The sequence below is a fragment of the Papio anubis genome, chromosome 19 (assembly GCF_008728515.1).
Source record: "Papio anubis isolate 15944 chromosome 19, Panubis1.0, whole genome shotgun sequence".
Classification (NCBI taxonomy): Eukaryota; Metazoa; Chordata; class Mammalia; order Primates; family Cercopithecidae; genus Papio; species Papio anubis.
In genome coordinates, this window is record NC_044994.1 from 42662403 (window position 1) to 42681074 (window position 18672).

At 44.5% G+C, this 18672-nt stretch overlaps 1 protein-coding gene and 1 pseudogene across 2 annotated transcripts in view; one reads left to right on the forward strand and one right to left on the reverse strand.

Moving 5' to 3' along the window:
- Positions 1 to 18672, forward strand: part of MAPK4 (mitogen-activated protein kinase 4) — a 171158-nt gene that overhangs the window by 52681 nt on the left and 99805 nt on the right. The gene's annotated exons all lie outside the window — the stretch shown is intronic.
- On the reverse strand, positions 5954 to 6467 carry LOC101017473 (annotated as a pseudogene).

The window sequence follows — 18672 nt, forward strand, 5'->3', positions numbered from 1 at the left end:
TAAGTTTAATTGCCCTAAGACAGACCCTAAATCAACCCCTTTTCTAACATTTGTATAGCTCAGGGTAAGAAGCCAAATGAGTGAAATACCATGTCTAAGTAATTAAAAGTTATAAATTACTGTTTAATGTATTCTATTCAACTATATTGGCAATATACCTTTAAAATGACATGTGGAAAGCTATGGTCTTGATATCATTGAAAGTTGGCAAAATGTTAAAGGTAATAGAATTTATTATTATGTCTGTTGGGTATTCTGCTAATGGACAATGTTTGGATGAAACAATCAGATATACATATAATTCATAAATTATATATTCTATAGCAAATTTTCCTGCCTTCATTTCAGAATAATCCTTAATTAATGTTGTTTAATATAACTAGTGTTCAATTGTCAGTAAGGACCTGAAAGACTAAAAAGTTAAATGTGTGTCACATTTGAATGAATTACCATCAAAATGTAGATTTAAACTAATAAATCAAAATTAAAACATTCTAAATTAATATTTTTTAAAAGTTTTCAACAGTATTTAAAATACCTAAAATTTAAGATCAAAACACATGAATAATACCAAACTTTAAATTAAAATTTAAATAAGGTTGAAATTGTTACTTAATTTTTAAAACACTTATTTGAATCATTATTTTTATAAAAATAAAACTATTTTTAATTCTAACTTTTCAAGTATATGTAGTTGCCAGTGTAAAGGATCAGTTTCACCTGTATCAAAATATCCCGTATACCTCATAAATATGTACACCTACTACATACCCACAAAAATTAAAAATTTTTAAAAATCAGTTTCACGTGTCACACATATTACCTCTAGACCTATCTAGATGTGTATATATTTAGAGGTTACAAATTGTTTAATATTGCAAACTATTCCATAACTTTCATATGTAACTCTTGTGGTTATCACATGGTACTGGTAGAATCAAGAATTGGAAGATGAATAGAATCAAGAAAATGAGGATTCTTCCCTTCTGAGAAGCAACACTTCTTGGTTATTCAGGAATCTGTTACATTGCTGGTCTCTGAGGGAGGAGTTGATGAGTCAATACTTAAGGGCTGGCACTGCTCAGATTCTCCCTGTACTCTCGAGTCTGTCCCTGATGTTGGCGATGTCACAATCCCCAATCTTTCACAACACTTGGACACAGCAGCCTTTTGTTTTGTGGACTAGGGCAAGAGATGTGGAGAAATGTTTCCCTGGAGGCTGACCGTTAGTCACATGAGCGGATGTTCAGGTGCCCACTCGCTCGTGCTGTGTTGGTGCCCAGGACTGGGTCCTGAGCAACTGGGTGCTCATGCTTCTTTCTTTTCTTTTCTTTTCTCTCTTTTTTTTTTTTTTTTTTTTTTGAGACAGATTCTTGCTCTGTCACCAGGCTGGAGTGCAGTGGCACGATCTCGGCTCACTGCAACCTCCACCTCCTGGGTTCAAGCAATTCTCCTGCCTCAGCCTCCCAAGTAGCTGGGATTACAGGGCGTGCACCACCACCCTCGGCTAATTTTTGTATTTTTAGTAGAGATTGGGTTTCACCATGTTGGCCAGGCTGGTCTCGAACTCCTGACCTCAAGTGATCCTCCCGCCTCAGCCTCCCAAAGTGCTGGGATTACAGGTGTGAGCCACCGCTCCTGGCTGCGTTCTTTCATAATTGTGTGTATGGGAGATCCAGGGCTTCCTGATGAAGGGGTTCAATGCACATGCCCTCTTCTGTCTAAGTTGTGGTAGAAGCTGCGGCTCGAATATTAGTTGTTTAAACAATCCAGAAATTTACTTCCTTCTCATATAACACTGCAGGACAAGCAGTCCACCATGGCACAGCAGTTCCATAGCCTTGGGGACCCAGGCTCCTTCTATCTTGTTCACTTTTCCTGAGATATTGTCCTCATTGGCATGACTCAGAATGGCTCCCATTGTGCCTGCAGTTTAGCCAGAAGGAAGGAAAAAAGGATGAAAGTCAGGAGGACATGCCCCTCTTTTTCCAGACCTGATCCTGCAGTTGTACACATCAATTCTACACACATCCCGCTGGTCATAAACAGCTGAGAGATGGAGTTTTCCATGGGTGTCCTAGTGTCCAACTAAAAGTTATATTTCTGTGGAAGAAGAGGAGAACATCATTTGGGTGACAACTGGTAATGTCTGCCACAGGTGTATTTTTAAAATCTTAATTTGGGAGGGATAATGATAATTTAGATTCAAGGATACAAGGTTACCCAAGTTCAGTTCTGCTTTTTCAGAACAACAGACAGGTAGGAAACAGCTTTGAATGGTTTTAAGCACATTGCAGGCCAGAGGCTACCTGAAAGGTGAAGCTGAGGTTCCTAACTCTTTCAAGACACCTTGGGGAAAAACTGGGTTCAAATCTACAACCAGCCACAAAGTAGTAACGTGGCTGAGCCACAGTACTGCTCTCAGCCTCGGTTCTTCTTTTTCCATAAAATGAGGGATTTGGACTAGACTTCTGGTTTACAAACTGAGTTCCAGGGGACCTTAGGATTCCTCAGTGTCACTTCAGGTGGTGGGGGCTGGCTTTGAACACTTCTTCCTTGTGTATTTATTTGCCAAAGAAACTAAATTTTGATTGGGTATGTGTCTTAAGGTTCTGTGTAAATCTTCCTTTGGAGGAAAAAAAGGTGGGGCTTCTAATGCTACAAAGAAAGTTGAAAGATGCCTGGACAGTGTGATACCTAGTGGAGGCAGCTTGGCATCATGTCAGATTGCCTGGATTTAAATCCCAGCTCTGCTGTCTAGCTTCTGTGGCACTTCAGGCTAAAGTACTCAACTCTCCTCAGCCTCTAGAATAGGATTTCCTCATCCATAAAGTATGGTCATTGTTATTTGCTTCTCAGGATTGTCCTGAGGCTTAAATGAGATAATATATTTAAGAGGGCTTGTATTAGTCCGGGTTCTCTAAAGAGACAAAACTAATAGGATAGATGAATATATGAGGGGGAGTTTATTAAGGAATATTGACTCACATGATCACAAGGTGAAGTCCCACAATAGGCCATCTGCAGGCTAAGGAGCCGGGAAGCCAGTCCAAGTCCCAAAACCTCAAAAATAGAGAAGCCAACAGTGTAACCTTCTGTCTGTGGCCAAAGGCCAGAGAGCCCCTGGCAGATCACTGGTGTAAGTCCAAGAGTCCAACAGCCGAAGAACCTGGAGTCTGATGTTCAAGGGCAGGAAGCATCCAACATGGGAGAAAGATGAAGGCCAGAACACTCAGCAAGTCTGCTCTTTTCATTCCGACTTTTATGCTGTCAGCTGATTAGATGGTGCCACCCAGACTGAGGGTGGGTCTGCCTCTCCCAGTCCCCTGACCCAAATGTTGATCTCCTCTGGCAACACCCTCGTAGACATACCCAGGAACAATACTTTGCATCCTTCAATCCAATCAAGTTGACACTCAGTATTAACCATCACAAGGCTTAACACATGTCCTGGTATAAAGAACATGTTGAATAAATGGCAATGACTGTTATCATTACCATGACCATCAACTTTAAGGCTCCAGCTTTTGGTTCTAAGACTTTGAGTTTCTTTGAATTATTGTGCAAGATAGAGGACCCATTGATGAGGGAATAATTATTACTAGATTTTTCCCTTTGCTTTTGGATTTTTGCAGGGTTTCTCAAAATAAGGCATGGGAGAGCCAGCCCATTGCAGGTAAAACAATTTGAACAGAAGACATCAGAGTCTGTAATTTCAAATGCATTATTGAAACAACTTTTTTCTTAACAGAGGAAACAAAATTAATCTTTTAAATCAAGGAGGAAAATTATTTCATTTTAATGCTGCACGTGGCAAGAAAATAAAGTGCAAAGTTTACAGCACTTTATTTCCTTCTTATCAGGAAGGAAGAAGGAAAACCCCATGGTATTATGTTTTGTCAAACATGACTTTCCAGGGACTAAACCAGACTTTGATTTTAGACCCCTGTTCATTCTAGTTTGGTAAACCCTTGACAAATTCCAGTCTGTTCCACCCACAGGAGAGGGTCACGTTACCATCTCAGCTGCAGAGCTGGTGAGGTGGTCGTACCGATCCTACGATCTGGGTCTCGTAGGATCCCAGAGCTGAGACCTGGAGATCATTGATTACAACTTTCTTCATGGGCCAGTCAGATGTCATATGAAGAATCAAATGAGAGAAATGTGACAGGCTTCTGATCCTCCCACTCATGATTTAAAATCTTCTCTAGAACATTCTTGTTATATCTTTACTCCTACTTGTAACAAGACCTTAAGCCACCCCTATTCCATCTCATTTTCTATCTCTGTGACTGTTCTTGCTTATAAGTCTTCAGCCTGAGCACTGAATTGATGCTCAGAGTTTATCTAAAGCCAGACTCTTCTCCATGTTATTCTCGACAGATGGTCAGTTCTTCTTCTTGAACACATCCCATGACAGGGAACTCACTGCTTTATTAGGAATCAGCCGTTCTTTTGGAGGAGAGCTCCAACTTATTTGAAAACTTCTTCTTTTGCCCCAAAACTTGTTTTCTAATATATATCTATCATATATGTGTATCTACGCTTAGCCTTTTTTAACTGTCTGGATCAAGCCTACATAAAGTTTAGCCCCCTTCCCCAGGCTGCCTGGCAAATATTTGAAGCTAACCCACCTCCATCTCCAGGCTTAACCTTCTGAGCTCTCCCATCATCTCTGATCCCTCATGATGACCCTCACGTGCCTGCTCAATGACCTCTGGGCTTCCCCAGTATTGTTGAAAGCGCGCTTGTTAAAGTCAGTTCACCCAAACTAGTTACTAAGCGCTGTACCTACTTTCATTCCTGTTTCTCCATTTCACCCCATTTTGCTTGTAAAGCTCTACTTGATACCCCCAAATAATAGTTTGATTAATGTTGGAGAAAAGAGGAAGAATATATACAAGCTAAGTTCTATGTCTCTTCATACATTTCTGTATCGACATAGCTTTTAAAAAACAGTTCCACCGTAAAAATTTACATATAAAATCTGGGGTTCGCCAAGACTTTCAGGCCTTTTCCAGTGACTATTCCCATATTTCAGATAAAACTGGGGGTAAATGCTGCATCTTTTATTTGTCCTTGCTACATTTCCCTTGGCTTTGAGAATGTTTGTGTTTTTGCATTATCTCTAAAATGTATGAAGGTAATGCTTATATCTATTTCTATCTTTAGAAATGTTAGAGACCACATGCAATTAGACACAATCTACAAGCCTAATGAGAAAGCGTTGGCTTCATTGGTAAAAGCGTGATCATTATTATGGAGTGGGGCAGGTGTTTGAAAGGATGGATCAGGGCAAGTAAGAGCATCCCAAATCTAAAGAGAAAATGCAGACTGTGCCCCTGAGAACACTATCTGAAAGTCAGTATGGTAAACACTCAAGCCCTCCAAGATGCAGGTACCTGGCCTGGGTAACTGCCTTCTGTAGAATATCTTTCTATGACCCAGATTGGTTAAAGTCATTACACACTACTTATGCAAGAAGGTGAATGTAAACGGAGAACTGGCCAACTGCATCATTTTAATTAGGCTGTCTCCCTGCAAAAAGAAAACTATATGAAGGATCTTTTGTGAAGAATCAAATTTCTATAAACTTGGGTTAATGCGTGCCAACCAGAGATTCCTTGCTAAAGGTATCAGAAGTCCTGATACTATATACTGACTAGTCTGCAATTATGAGACTTTTCATCAGGAAAAATTAAGTGATAAGCCATGGTTTGTTTTTCTGTGAGTCATTATCATGTTTATCCAGTACATCAAAGCTCAGTTTAAATTAAACTGGACCCAAAATCATTTATTTATTTATTTATTTATTTATTATTTTAGAGACAAAGTCTTTCTCTGTTGCCCAGGCTGGAGTATAGTGATGCCACATAGCTCACTGTAACCTTGATGAACTCCTGGACCCAAGTGATCCTCCCACCTCAACCTCCCAAGTAGCTAGGACTATAGGTACATGCCACCACACCTGACTAATTTTTTTATTTTTATTTTTATTTTTTTATTTAATAAAGTTTTATTTTTCCAAAGGTACAGTTGGTTGGACCTATTCATGCGTCTTCACCAGCAGCTGGAGCATCTCTGCCCTTGGTATTTCTGGTGTAAATTACTTGAGCTCTGTGCTTTGAAACCAGTTTGATAAGTCCTTTACTAAGGAACTCTTGAAGGGCTGCCCTGGCCAGGGAGCCTCGAATCTTCAGTCTCTCAGAGACCACAGCTGGGGTTATAAGTTTATCGTTGGGAACTTCCTTACAGAGTTTGTCGTAGATAGCTTTGTCAAACAAGACTAAGTTATTGAGCTTGTCCCGAACTTTGCCTTTGGACCACTTCTTCTTTTTGGCCTTGCCCCCAGATTTGTTCACTGGGTCTTTGTCTTTCTTGACCGACTTTCCGGCATCCTTCTTCTTCTTGTCGTCCTTGGGTGGCATTGCGAAGCTCGGAGAGCAGCAGCGGACAGCACAGCCTTGCTAAGATGTCGTACAAAAAAAAAAGCTATTTTTATTTTTTTTATAGGGAAAGAGTCTCACTATGTTGCCCAGGCTGGTCTCAAACTCCTGGCCTCAAGCAGTCCTTCCACCTCAGCCTCCCAAAGTGCTGGGATTACAGGCATGAGCCACCACGCTGGGCCTGGACCCAACTGGGCCTTCATCCAGTGAGACAAGCAAATTTCCATGTCATTGATGACTGCCTCTTTCTTCCTGTGTCTTTTCAGTAAGACTTTCTCACTTCAGCGAGCACACTCACACTCCATGGAAACCTACTCATAATGCTAAACCTCCTTTTAACCATTTTTAACCATTTCATTCTTTGACCAAAGCTACGCCAAATCGACTGATGTTTCTGTCCTTTCCACCCTGCAGTCCTTTCTCTCTGCAGTGCTAGTGAGAGAGGAGGCACAGCCTCATGTGGGTCCACAGGGAGGCTAGTGTAAGTAGAGACTCTGGACTGAGTTGCAGAGCTGCCAACCTTGAAACAGAAATAGGATATTGGCTCCCCCAAGGAAATGCAGGCTGTGCAACTTCTTTATTTGGGTTGGCAACAATAGGCATGCACTTTACTTCTGCTGAGGCCTGATCACTTGCTGAATATTTATTTGTCCCAAAGATTATTTAGCTATCCTCAGGAATCCGGGCTCTCTGGCCAAGTTTTCTCCTTTGGCATGGGTTCCCAGTGGGGAATGTGACTGATCCTTTTTCCCTTCAAAAGGGGCCAGAATGACCATCGAGCTGGAAGTGGAAGTGTTACAGGAGAAGAGCAAAATGGGACACAAGAGCACCCATGACTTGCGAAGACAGTGGCAGAGCTGAGTAGAACTTGGATCTCCAAATCCAATGTTCTTTCCAGGAGGCCAGAATCTCTCAAACTTTCAGGAGCATATCATTATACGAGGAACTTATCTAATAAAATGCAGATTTTTAGTTTTCCTCATTAGAAATTCTGACGCAGAATCTGCCTGTTTAATGTGTATCTTCCTGTGGCCATGAACTGAGAGATACCATCTCTATGCATGAGATCACTCCAGCCCATCAACATTTACTTTCTGCTTATACTCACCCAGGGAGGGGAGTGTTGCCAGACAGTCAAATATGAAAACCATCATATCTTCTTGCTCATTTTTTGAAAATTATAGCACAGGCCAGGTACAGTTACTTGTGCCTATAATCCTAACATTTTGGGAGGCTGAGGTGGGAAGACTGCTTGAGGCTAGGAGTTCAAGACTAGCTTGGGCAACACAGTGAAACTGTATCTCTATAAAAATTAAAAATATATATATAGCACAAAGAACATTATAAAAACATTAAAATAAACTTGCAGAAAGAAAAAAAATCCACCCATGGCCCAGAGCTCCATCAAACAATCTATCTACTTTCCCTTCCATGTTTGGAGAGGTTATCCTTGTATTTAGATAACTATCAACCTAATAATTATTTTATCTTATTTTTACTTCTTTCGGCCAAGTGTCCTTTTTATTATTTGACTTGCTAAGAAACAGGGCCCTTGAATGCTATTAAAGAAGAAAAACAGTGCTTAACTTTATCAATCATTTGCTACATTACTGGGTACTGTGCTCAGGGTTTTATATACATTTACTCATTTAATCACATCAGCCTTATGAAGAAGGTCCTAGTATCCCCACTTTCCAGATTAGGAAACTGAGGCTTCAAAAGTATTAATAGTTTATACCAAATTATAAATCTTCTGACTCCAAAACATATGTTCTTCTTTTCCAAACTGCCTTCTAGACAGCAGACAAAAGACAGAAGATGCCTGGCCTGCAGCTCTTCATCCCCACGAAGAAGGGAGACCTACACAGGAAACAACTAAAGGCCAAAAATAACAACTGTACTTAAGCACTAAAATGTGCCCCGAAGATACATAGTGCTGCAGGGAGTGAGAGCGGGGCAATACCTATGTGAGCAGGAAACCTTAAATACAAGGGAGAAAAATGGGCCATGATCCTAATGGCAGAGGCTGCTATTATAGGTTTGGGGACAGCAGAATGACTCGGTGAAGTGAAAAGTCACAGAGAGCCCCAATCCGCCACGAAGCCATTCATTTTAGCTGACTGTCCAAACAGACCCTTGGCCAGAGCCACTAAATATTTCAGATTTGACTCTTTCTCTCCAGAGCTGATAGTCAGCACAGGCAGGATCCCAGATGGTAGGAAAAAGGGGTGACAAGCTAGAGAATCAAGCTCTGAGTAAGAATGCAGGTGCCACCAGGGGCGAAATGTTTTTCCAGAAATGAATCCTCCATTGTTGCTAGAGATTTTGAGTTCTAAAAGCTTTACTTACGATTTCCCTGGAGTTTCTTGAGGGTCTCCAGTGTCCAAGTATCTGCGATACTTTCTGTCTTCACCATGCATTTGGCATTTAGCGTTAGCTAATGCCATCGTTTCATGTGCTGCCCATCACCGTCGTTCCATGACGTTTACTGCCTGTGCATGGCACTGTGCCGGGCACAGAAGACATTTGTAAGTCTCTGCCACTGGGTGTGTACAGCCTTTCTGGGTAGACAGGGCACATCTTAATGCCTATTAACAGCCCTTACAGTTCACTGTGATCTCAGTAGACTTTATCACAAGGTGAAGCAGGATATAGGGCAACCATTGAGAGGGCAAATCAAAATTGGGCCAGACAGGCAGAGGATGGAGAGGCCCTGAGGCGGTGGTGGGGTTTTCAACCATGTCTTTCTTGGGGGCCTGCCTGAGGCATCACATGTGCTGGTGGGTTCTCTAGGAAGCAGAGGCTGTGCCAAGATTAGCTTGAAGGGCATTTGTTACTCCAGGGGGTGCTTCTGGGGTTAAGACTTGAGAAAGGGGGAAAAGGGAAGCAGGGTTGAAGCGTGGCTGGGCTGCAGGCACTGTGTTAGCCTCCTCTGATGCGTGGAGACTTCTGTGGCTGAAATGGTCCTTCAGAGTTGCCCCAAGCTGGAGGCCCTTTGTACTTTCCTGTCCTTGGCTGTGGGCTGCCCTGGGCAGGAGGTATGAACCCTGGCCAGGTGACTCTGTTCAGCTAAGCCAGTCCTTGGAGGGGGCTGCCACTGAGTCTGCTGGCAGCCTCCCAGCAGCTGGGGCAAGGAGGCCTTCATTCCTCAAGGGGGATTTGGCCTCATGTACTGCCCTCAGAGAGGCACTCAATAAACATTGACACATTGGCTGAGAACACCTCTCTCCCTCATGGCACATGGTCCCTGATTTGTGACTTGGACGCAGGCAGAATAGGTTTGGAACTGCAGCATTTGTTTAAAGAAGAATAATGGACCAGGCTGCGAAAGACCATTTTGTGAATGATTGTATAACAGCCATCACAAACTGCTGAATGTATGGGTTTCAGACTTTAGCATAAGAGCATCATCGGTAATGAGAGTGAAAGCCAGTGCTCCCAAGCCAATTAATGATGGTTGGGGAGAAATTAGTGACCTGTACAATCAGATAAATAGTCTCATTTCACATACTGTTCCCAAAAGATTTTTATTTTTCAGGAACAGAGCCCTTGAAGTAAGATAACTATCTCCTGTGTACACATATGGACGCAACTGTTAGTTAATTCAGAAGACAGCTAAGGAAACAAAATAATTTATAGTGTGCCTCCCTTCCAGGAGCTGAAGCAGCTCTTTGGGTATCATGTATCAGGCTGTAAGAGAGCTGTAGGAGTTCAGAAGGGAGTATTTAATCTATCTGTTTTGGCAGAGATGGGGGAAACGCCATGGAGTGAGGTCAATTCCCCGAAGTCTCAGGCAGGGAGTGGTTAATTCAGAACTAGAACCTGGTCCCAGTCAGGTCTCAGCGCTTGATGCATCAAGCTCCTGCGAGCCAGGGGGGCTGGTCTCAAAAGAATTATAAACATCGCGCAGCAGCATAGATTTTTCTACAAATTCATTTAGACTCATCCCAAATCGACTTGTCCCCACTTTCCTGTCTGTGTAAATGGAACCTTCAATACCCAGTCAAGCAAAATAATTATCTTCTTTAGCCCTTCCTGTCCTCAGTCTTCACAGTGAATCTGTCAGCACATCCCATTAGCTCCACTTCCAGAAGGCATCTCGCATCCCTCTGAACCCCCAGCCCTGACACTGAAGTCTAAGCCACCATCGTCACCTGCCTGGACCACCTCAGGTGGCCTCCTTACTGTCTCCCTGTTCCCATTATTGTGGGGAACTGCAGTACATTCTTTGCATTTCAGGAATCAACCAGAGGGAACTTGTAAACATGCAAATCAGACCATGTCATTTCCCTGCTTGGAACACTTCGCTGTTTCCCAGTGCACTTGGGATAAAGTCAAAACCACTTACCGTTTTAACATACAAGGTCCTGCTCTGCCACCTCTTCAACCTCATCCCCAACCCCACCCTTCTGGCTTCAGCCCCACTAGTCTCTTTCCTGAATACAACAAGTGTGTTCTGCCCAAGGGCCTTTGCACTTGCTGTGTGCACTGCCTGGATTGCTCTTCCTCAAGCGGCTACATAGATGGCCCCTTCTTACCTTTCAGATCTCAGGCAACATGATTTCTTTTCAGAGACACCTGGCCAAAATAATCTTTTTCCCTGACATATGCAATCACATCACCTGTCCCTATTTATTCCTGCTGACTTTATTTTATCTCTGTTTACTTATCTTGGTATTTGTCTTTTCCCACTCAGTGTAAATTCCACCAGAGCAAGGACCTGTTTACTAGTTTATGGCTAACACAATGCTGGGACAGAGTAGGATGTAATCAGCATTTGGCAAAAGTATGAATGGATATATGAGTGTATGGGCTTTGTATGGCCTGTTGCACAAATGGAAGCAGAATGCAAGAGTACCAGCCAAATTATGATTTCCCAATTACATTCCTAGATATTTGTACAGTAAGTTATAATTTGCAAATATTTTATTTTAGGTTCCAGAAGAGTAAAGGAAATCAACATGTGAGCAGTGTAGCACTGTAAATGGCAATGCTGTGGACCTATTTCATGATGTCACAGTCTTGCTGTTCACCTAAGATTGTTAATAGTCTATAACTTACAAAATAGTATATACCGTAGGGTCCTATTTGACTTTTTAAAATGTTATTATAAGCAGAAAATGCTAAAAGGATGCTACCAAAGTGTTAGCCAGACTTATCCTGGATGTTAGGGTTATTCTTTCTGTTTTGTTTTTCTTTTCTTTATTATCTGATGTTTATATGATGAATTTACAATTTTTTTAAAGTATAACTTTGTTTTTTAATAACACCAAATGGTGAATCCTTTCGTGGTGGTGATGGTGTCATTGGTGAACATATTGTTTTAAGATAGATCTCTTCTAAGGTACACAGGTGCTCTTCCTGGAGAGCCCTGCCTGGTATGCCTGCCTGGTGCAGCTGCCTGGGAAGCTTTGGCTGCCTGGGATCTAGAGAACTTGCTGTGTTCAGAAAGTGACACCTGAGAGCACCCAGCAGCAAGCTTAAAGAGTGTTGAGTCAGCTCTAAGCTTTGTCAAAACACAGGGCCCAACCAAGACAGCCTATCTTGTCCCTCAGCCTGTGGCACTGAATTCCACTCTAATTCACTCTCTGGGGTACCTGGAAGATGAGGACTATCTGGAAATGAAAGACGTCCTTGCTGACTGGCACTTGCCCCAGGACACCGGTGTGGAGAGGCTGAGGCCCAGGACCTGAAAACTCAGCCAGGTTTGTGCTTTCCTGAGCTTTTTCAGGGCACAGGGGGAGGCATGGGAGAAAGAACAAGTCAAGGAAGAACCAAGCTGGTCCTGGAAAATGCAGGGTCTGCATCAGGGATGGATGGCCTCCATCACCCCAGGAGACCGAGCCTTGGTGACCAGAATCTTGGGATGCTAAGAGACAGAGAAAGTGCTGGCCATGAAATATGGCAAGATTTTTTTCCTTCCTCACTTTATTCTTGCATTTTATTTTTCTCCTTTCCTGGGTCCTCAGCATCATTCTCTGAGAGCCCTTTTCTAGCTTCCTCCCTCCAAAGACCACAGGAGTCACAAACCCCCATTCCATGAGCAAATGTGTATTGGGCTCTTAGCACATACAAGGGCTGTGACACAGACAGCAGAGGAGGCCAAGGAGTAGAAGACAGCCCCTTCCTTCATGGAGCTTCCAGTTCAATTAGAGAGGGAAGACATGCATAAAGTCTGAATACCAGAGTAGACTCGGGGTAGCACATGACCATATCAAAGCCAGGCTGGACCCAGGATTGTTGAGGTCTGAAGCTTATACAGCATTGGGAGATCCTCATAGAAAGAAGAGATAGAAAATAGCTAGAGCCCCTCCCAGGTCTCTGGAAGGGGCTCTTACTAGTGAGGAACTCTTGGCTTAAGCTTTGTTAGTTTCTTGGTGTATTAGGGTTCTCCAGATAAATAAAACCAACAGGGTATGTGTATGCACACACACACACACACACACACACACACACACACACATATATAATGACATTTATTTTAAGGACTCAGCTAATGTGATTATGGAGACTGACAAGTCCAAAATCAGCAGGGTGATCTGGCAGTCTGGAAACCCAGGATAAGCTGAGGTTGCATTGAAGCCTGAAGGCCATCCACTGGCAGAATTCCTTCTCACTCAGGGGAAGTCCTTCATTTGTTCTATTAAGGCCTTCAACTGACTGGAAGAAGGCCACCTATGCATATTATGAAGGGTCATCTGCTTTACTCAGAGTCCACTAATTTAAATGTAAATCTCATCCAAAAACATCCTCACAGAAACATCCAGAATAATGTTTGACCAAATATCTGGGCATCATGGTCAACCAAGTTGACATAAAATGAACCTTCACACCTGGCAAATCCACCTCTGAACGTGAGGTCTGCAGAAGGAAGAAGTGCTGTGGACCAGATGGTCAGAGGACGTTTCCTGGGAGAGGTGTGATTGAACCAGCCTTGGGGATGCCTTGGGTGTCATGGTGTCTGTGGTCCTTGCACATTGAGCCTTAGCGTGGACAGGGAGTCTGTCCCATGGCCTTGCTGGAGGCGGGAAGGATTCTGAGATGGCTGAAGGAGTTGGTAACCTTTGGCCCAAGGGGTCATCAAGGTGTCACACGTGACCCACTTGCTCCCACACTGTCCCCCTCTGGGAACCTGTTTTTCCTTTTTCTCGTCCCCTCTCCCCTCCCATTCCTCATCACCCTTTCTTCTGTCTCCTCCCTGAGGTTAAACCTGGAATGAGACCAGGCCCTTCAGGCTCCCAGGAAGTCACAAGGGGTCTCCAGCAGATGTACTTCATCCGGATACTCAGCATGAACACAGCTCGCCCCACACCCAGATCCTCAAGATGTTCAGGGGGCTCTGTAGTGTGTTCCCCAACCCTGTGCCTGAGTGACTCTTTGCATTTGCACGTGGTGTCATTTATTATGCAGGTGTACTTTGTCAAGGGAAACCAGCCTCCTGGCTATCTCCTGTCCCCTGTTAATCTGCAAGACAGATGGGTGCTGCCATTAGGCCCTGTCACTGTGAAGGGAAGGGAGAGCATCACCATTCCAGCCCAGCATTTTTGTCCTCCCTACCACCCCACCCCCCACCCACTCATCTTGGCCACGTGGCCTCCATTCCAGCTCCTGCTGTGTTTCCTCAACTGGCTCCTGCCCAGACCTCCCGTGGACCACCTGGTCAAAGGAGGCTTCCTGGGAGAGGCAGACTTGGACCAGCACTAGGGGTTGGCTTGGGCATCATGGCATCTGCTGTCCTTGCACATCGAGCCTCATGGTGGACCAGGGAGTCTGTCCTATGGCCTTATTGGAGATGGGAAGGATTCTGAAGGAAGGATTCCCCTCAAAAGCAAGAAACTGACACAATCATCTGAAGAGGGTACAATGGATAGCAATGGTTCCTTGAGGCCACAGACACTCCCATCTGGAACTTTCCTTCCTGATCCCAACCACCAGCTTCAGGGGTGGCCTGAGCTCTGGAGGAAGGAGAGGCTGCAGCTGGGTTTCCCACTCCAGGCCAAACCCAGCCTTGAGATCCTTCTGACTTGAAAGCAGAGCTGAACACCCTGCCACTGTGTTGTCTTCAAACCAAAGTTGTCGCTTATAAGGACCCCTTGCCTGCATTTAGCTCTTACAACATTGAACACACTTCCTCACAGTAACCTAGCAAGGAGGGCAGAGCCTATGTTATGATCCCATTTGAGAGAGCAGAGGTGAGGCCCAGCACTTGAGACAGATCCCTTGACCGGTACTGCCTGCCCAGGAGATAACACAGAATGCAGGGTCTCCCATGCCTGTGAGTTTGGATGGTGTTGATTAGGCCACATCCGAGACCTGGCCACATAGGGGCCTCTCTGAATTTCCTCATGGGGTTTGTGAGGCAAGTCTGGCGACAGCAGCATTCTCCCTAATGTCTTAGATTCTCATGTGAGTCCACAGGGCTCAGTCAAGCATTGGACAGACTGGGAGAGGTGACTCAAGGTGTTCTTTCAAAACAGAGGAAACATTTTGTCATCAGGGAATAAGCTCCCACCAGGCCACCCCACCCCCTGGTCCCTGTGGTGACTCCTGACGCTGGCTCCGAGGTAGGGTTCCCGGGCAGTGGGGGCTGGGGAGGAGGGAGGCTTGCTTCCCATCGTAGCCCTGCCCAGATGCTGAGTTGCAGCTAGTTCAGCTAATTGGCAAGAAAAGGAGAAGCAAAAATAGTGAAAATCTGCGAATTAATAAAACAGCCTTGAAGCAACTGCCAAAATGTGTACAAATCATGAAGTAATTAGAAGTGTGAAGAATTCTATCGGGTTGGCTGTTTCCAAATCCAACATCTGATCGCTTTGGGAGGCCAAGGGCTGGCAGGCCACAGGGAGTAGAAATTCTTTCCATTGCCATCTAATCTCGCTTCCCTGGGGTCTGGGTTCCCTTGAAATCCTTGCAGGGTCCTGGAAGTTCCCATGGGACTTGCAAGAATCAAATACTGGCCTTTTGGGGACCCGTTAAGCACACGTGACACCTTAACCAAGTAGCATGTAGTATTTTAGAATAATGCTGTTAAGATTTTGCAAAGTGATTTTTGGATCCATGTTCTTATTTAATCTCTCACTATCACCAAATATTTTTATGTCAGTGTTTTGCAGAGGAGAGAAACACGGCCCAGAGAGTGAAGTGGTGTCAACTCCATTTTAAGAGCCATCAGGAGAAGAACTAGGGCTAGAGCCAGGATCTTCTGATAGCCCCTCCGACCTCTCCTCCCCCACCCACATTCCTCCTGTGGGCTCTGCTGCATCTTTCAGTGGTGCCAGGCATTTGTATATCACAATTCTCTCAGCTAACAGCCAACTACTGTTCTCTCTGGCCATGGTTTATTACATTTAGGTTAACTTGTTCAACCCATTAGTTTGATTAATAAACTAAGACCCAGGCACATTTAGTGATATGTCAATTTTTCATTTCATTTTATATCCAGATTAGACTGGGGAGAAAAGTATTTATTTTCTTTATCCTTCTGGAAACACATTATAGAAAGAGATTTCAGGACTGAAGCCTTGTGGTATACCTAACGCGGAAGGGTAGAAGCAGTATGTGATTAGAGTTTCATTGCTTGGCTTCGTTCTTTCTGCTTTGTGGGGGCTTTCTCAAGAGTAAATGCTCACATTCGCTAAGATTTAGGGAGGGCATTGCTCAGGGCTGAAAGGCAGTGTATTCAGGCTTAGAAATGCTGAGAACAGAAACCAGAGCAGAACCCTGAGAGAATCATGTAACAAGCTTGACGTGTGTTGTTAATTCCCCACGCGGTAGCAGAAAGCTCCCAGGAGGCTGGCGTTTACATGGTTTATAGCCAGACTGAGCAAACAACAGTGTGATTAAGTTACATGCATTAGTTGGCTCCATAACCAGAATAGAAATGTATATTTTAATTTAGGATGGAAAGTTTTCAGCAAAGCACTTGCTACTTGCACAGACTTGTCTCTGGTCCTCAAGTTTGGCCAACAGTGGAGCACTCTGTGGGAGAGGAAACTGGGGAGCTGGAGGCAGGTCCAGGAAATAATTTGCAGGGCACAAGTGCAAGATGAAAATTCAAGCTCCTTGTTCAAAAATAACGAAGAAATTCAAGAGGGCAACAGCAGAGCATCAGCTAAATGCAGGTCATTTTGAGCATCGTGGGGTGCTGTGTGACCCCATGGGCCATCCGTCTTTGAGGCTGGACAATGTTGGAAGCCACTGGAGAAGGCAGGGGGTCGGGGGGTTGAGCCTGGGGCTCAGAGGTTCTGTGTTAACCAAATGCCACTCAGCTGGAAGATCAGAGATAGAAATCAGTTAACTTACATTTAAGAAATCACCTGGAGGCCCAGGCTCTGTTCCAAGCCATTAGGGATTCGGCAGTGAGCAAGCAAGGACTGCTGTGAGTAGGTAAAACTGACGGCCTTGTCTGTACCTGGGCTTCGTAATAACGAGGTCCATCACTGTTGCAGGACCAAGCACGTTTTTAAGCATGTGCCTGTGTCTGGGAATGTTAAGGGCTTTAATGAACATTAGCTTTAGACAGACATGTAAACAGCAGGTGAATGTGTGATGGGGAACCTAAAGGAACCTCGTGTGTTGGGAGGTGGGGCAGGGGAATGCCTAACCCTTAGGGACACTCAGCCTGGTAGGATCCTGGCTCAGTTGCCTTTGGATAGATACTGAGACCTGAGGGTTTTATGCCCCAAAGCTGTTTCCTCCTGTCTTTTTTGTTTTGTAGAGCCTCTCTCTGTCACCCAGGCTGGAGTGCAGTGGCACGATCTCTGCTCACTGCAACCTCCGCCTCCTGGGTTCAAGTGATTCTCCCGCCTCAGCTTCCTGAGTGGCTGGGATTGCAGGCGCGCACCACCATGCCCAGCTAATTTTTGTATTTTTAACAGAGACGGGGTTTCACCATGTTGACCAGGGTGGTCTCCAACTCCTCACCTCAAGTGATCCACCCAACTTTGCCTCCCAAAGTGCTGGGATTACAGGTGTGAGCCACCGCCCCTGGCCTGTTTCCTCCTCTCTCTCTCTAGACCAACCTTCCATAGCCATTCCGGGCATCCAGGAGTACCCAGGATAAGGCGCTGACCTGACCCACCTCCTCTGTCCACAGTGTCGTCCTCTTCTGACACATCCTTCAAGGTCCTAACTAAAATTATTCACTCCTCTGCACTGCTCTGATCCTGCACCTGGCAGGTGCTTAGTGGTCTGCTGGGTAAACAAATATTAGGATTAGCTCCCCATCCTAGTATTCACAGCCCTCTGCAGTCTGACCACGTCTGCCTTTCTGGCTGGGCTGCTGCCATTCCTCCAGTACACAGAACCAACCTCTCTCCCCGAATCAGCCTCTGCATTTGTTTTTCCCAGCTGGGAGCCTCACCTGTCTTTGCAACTTTGGTTCAGTTCCACAGACAGGTACCGAATGCCTCTGTTTACAGCCTTTCTGGACCAAGGTACAGTAGATCTTCATTACCTATGGATTCTGTATTTGCCAATTTTACTAATCCCTAAAATTTATTTGCATCCCCAAACCAGCACTCGTAGTCCTTTCACGGTAATTCGGTGATGTGCAAAGAGTGGTGAAAAATTCAACTCGCCCAATATGCACATTCCTGGCTGAGGTCAGACACGGTGACACTCCGCCTTCTAGTTTCAGCTATCATACTGCAAACTAGTGTCTTCGCAGTCTCTTTAATGCCACATTTTTTTTTTGTCTTGCATTTTTGTGCTTTTTGTTGGTGGTGATATTGCAGTTCTGAAATGGCTCCTGAAGCAGAGCGCTGAGGTGCTGTCTGGTGTTCCTAAGCCCAGGGAGGCTGTGATGTGCCTCACAGAGAAGACGTGTGTGTTAGATAAGCTTTGATCAGACATGGGGTTGGCCGTGAGTTCATTGTTAATGAATCAACAATATTCTGATACATCCAGAAAAAGGAAGAGGAAATTCACTAACAATGTCCATGAGACCACGCCATTGTTGCCACCAATGTCTGGCAGGAACATGATCCTACTAGAATGTAACTACCATGAATAAAGAGGGTCAACTTAGCATCTCCTAAGTGTCAGGCATCATTCAAACCCTTCCTGAACTTTGTGGCTTTCTGCTCAGTCCGGGACCATGTGCTTGCTCTGTCCTGCAAACTCATTTTGTACCAGCATCTTTCCATTGTATTTAGTACTCAGACTCTGACTTCTGATGCCCCTTGAATTGTTCATCTCCATGAGCGGCCCCCAGATGATGGTCAGTCCT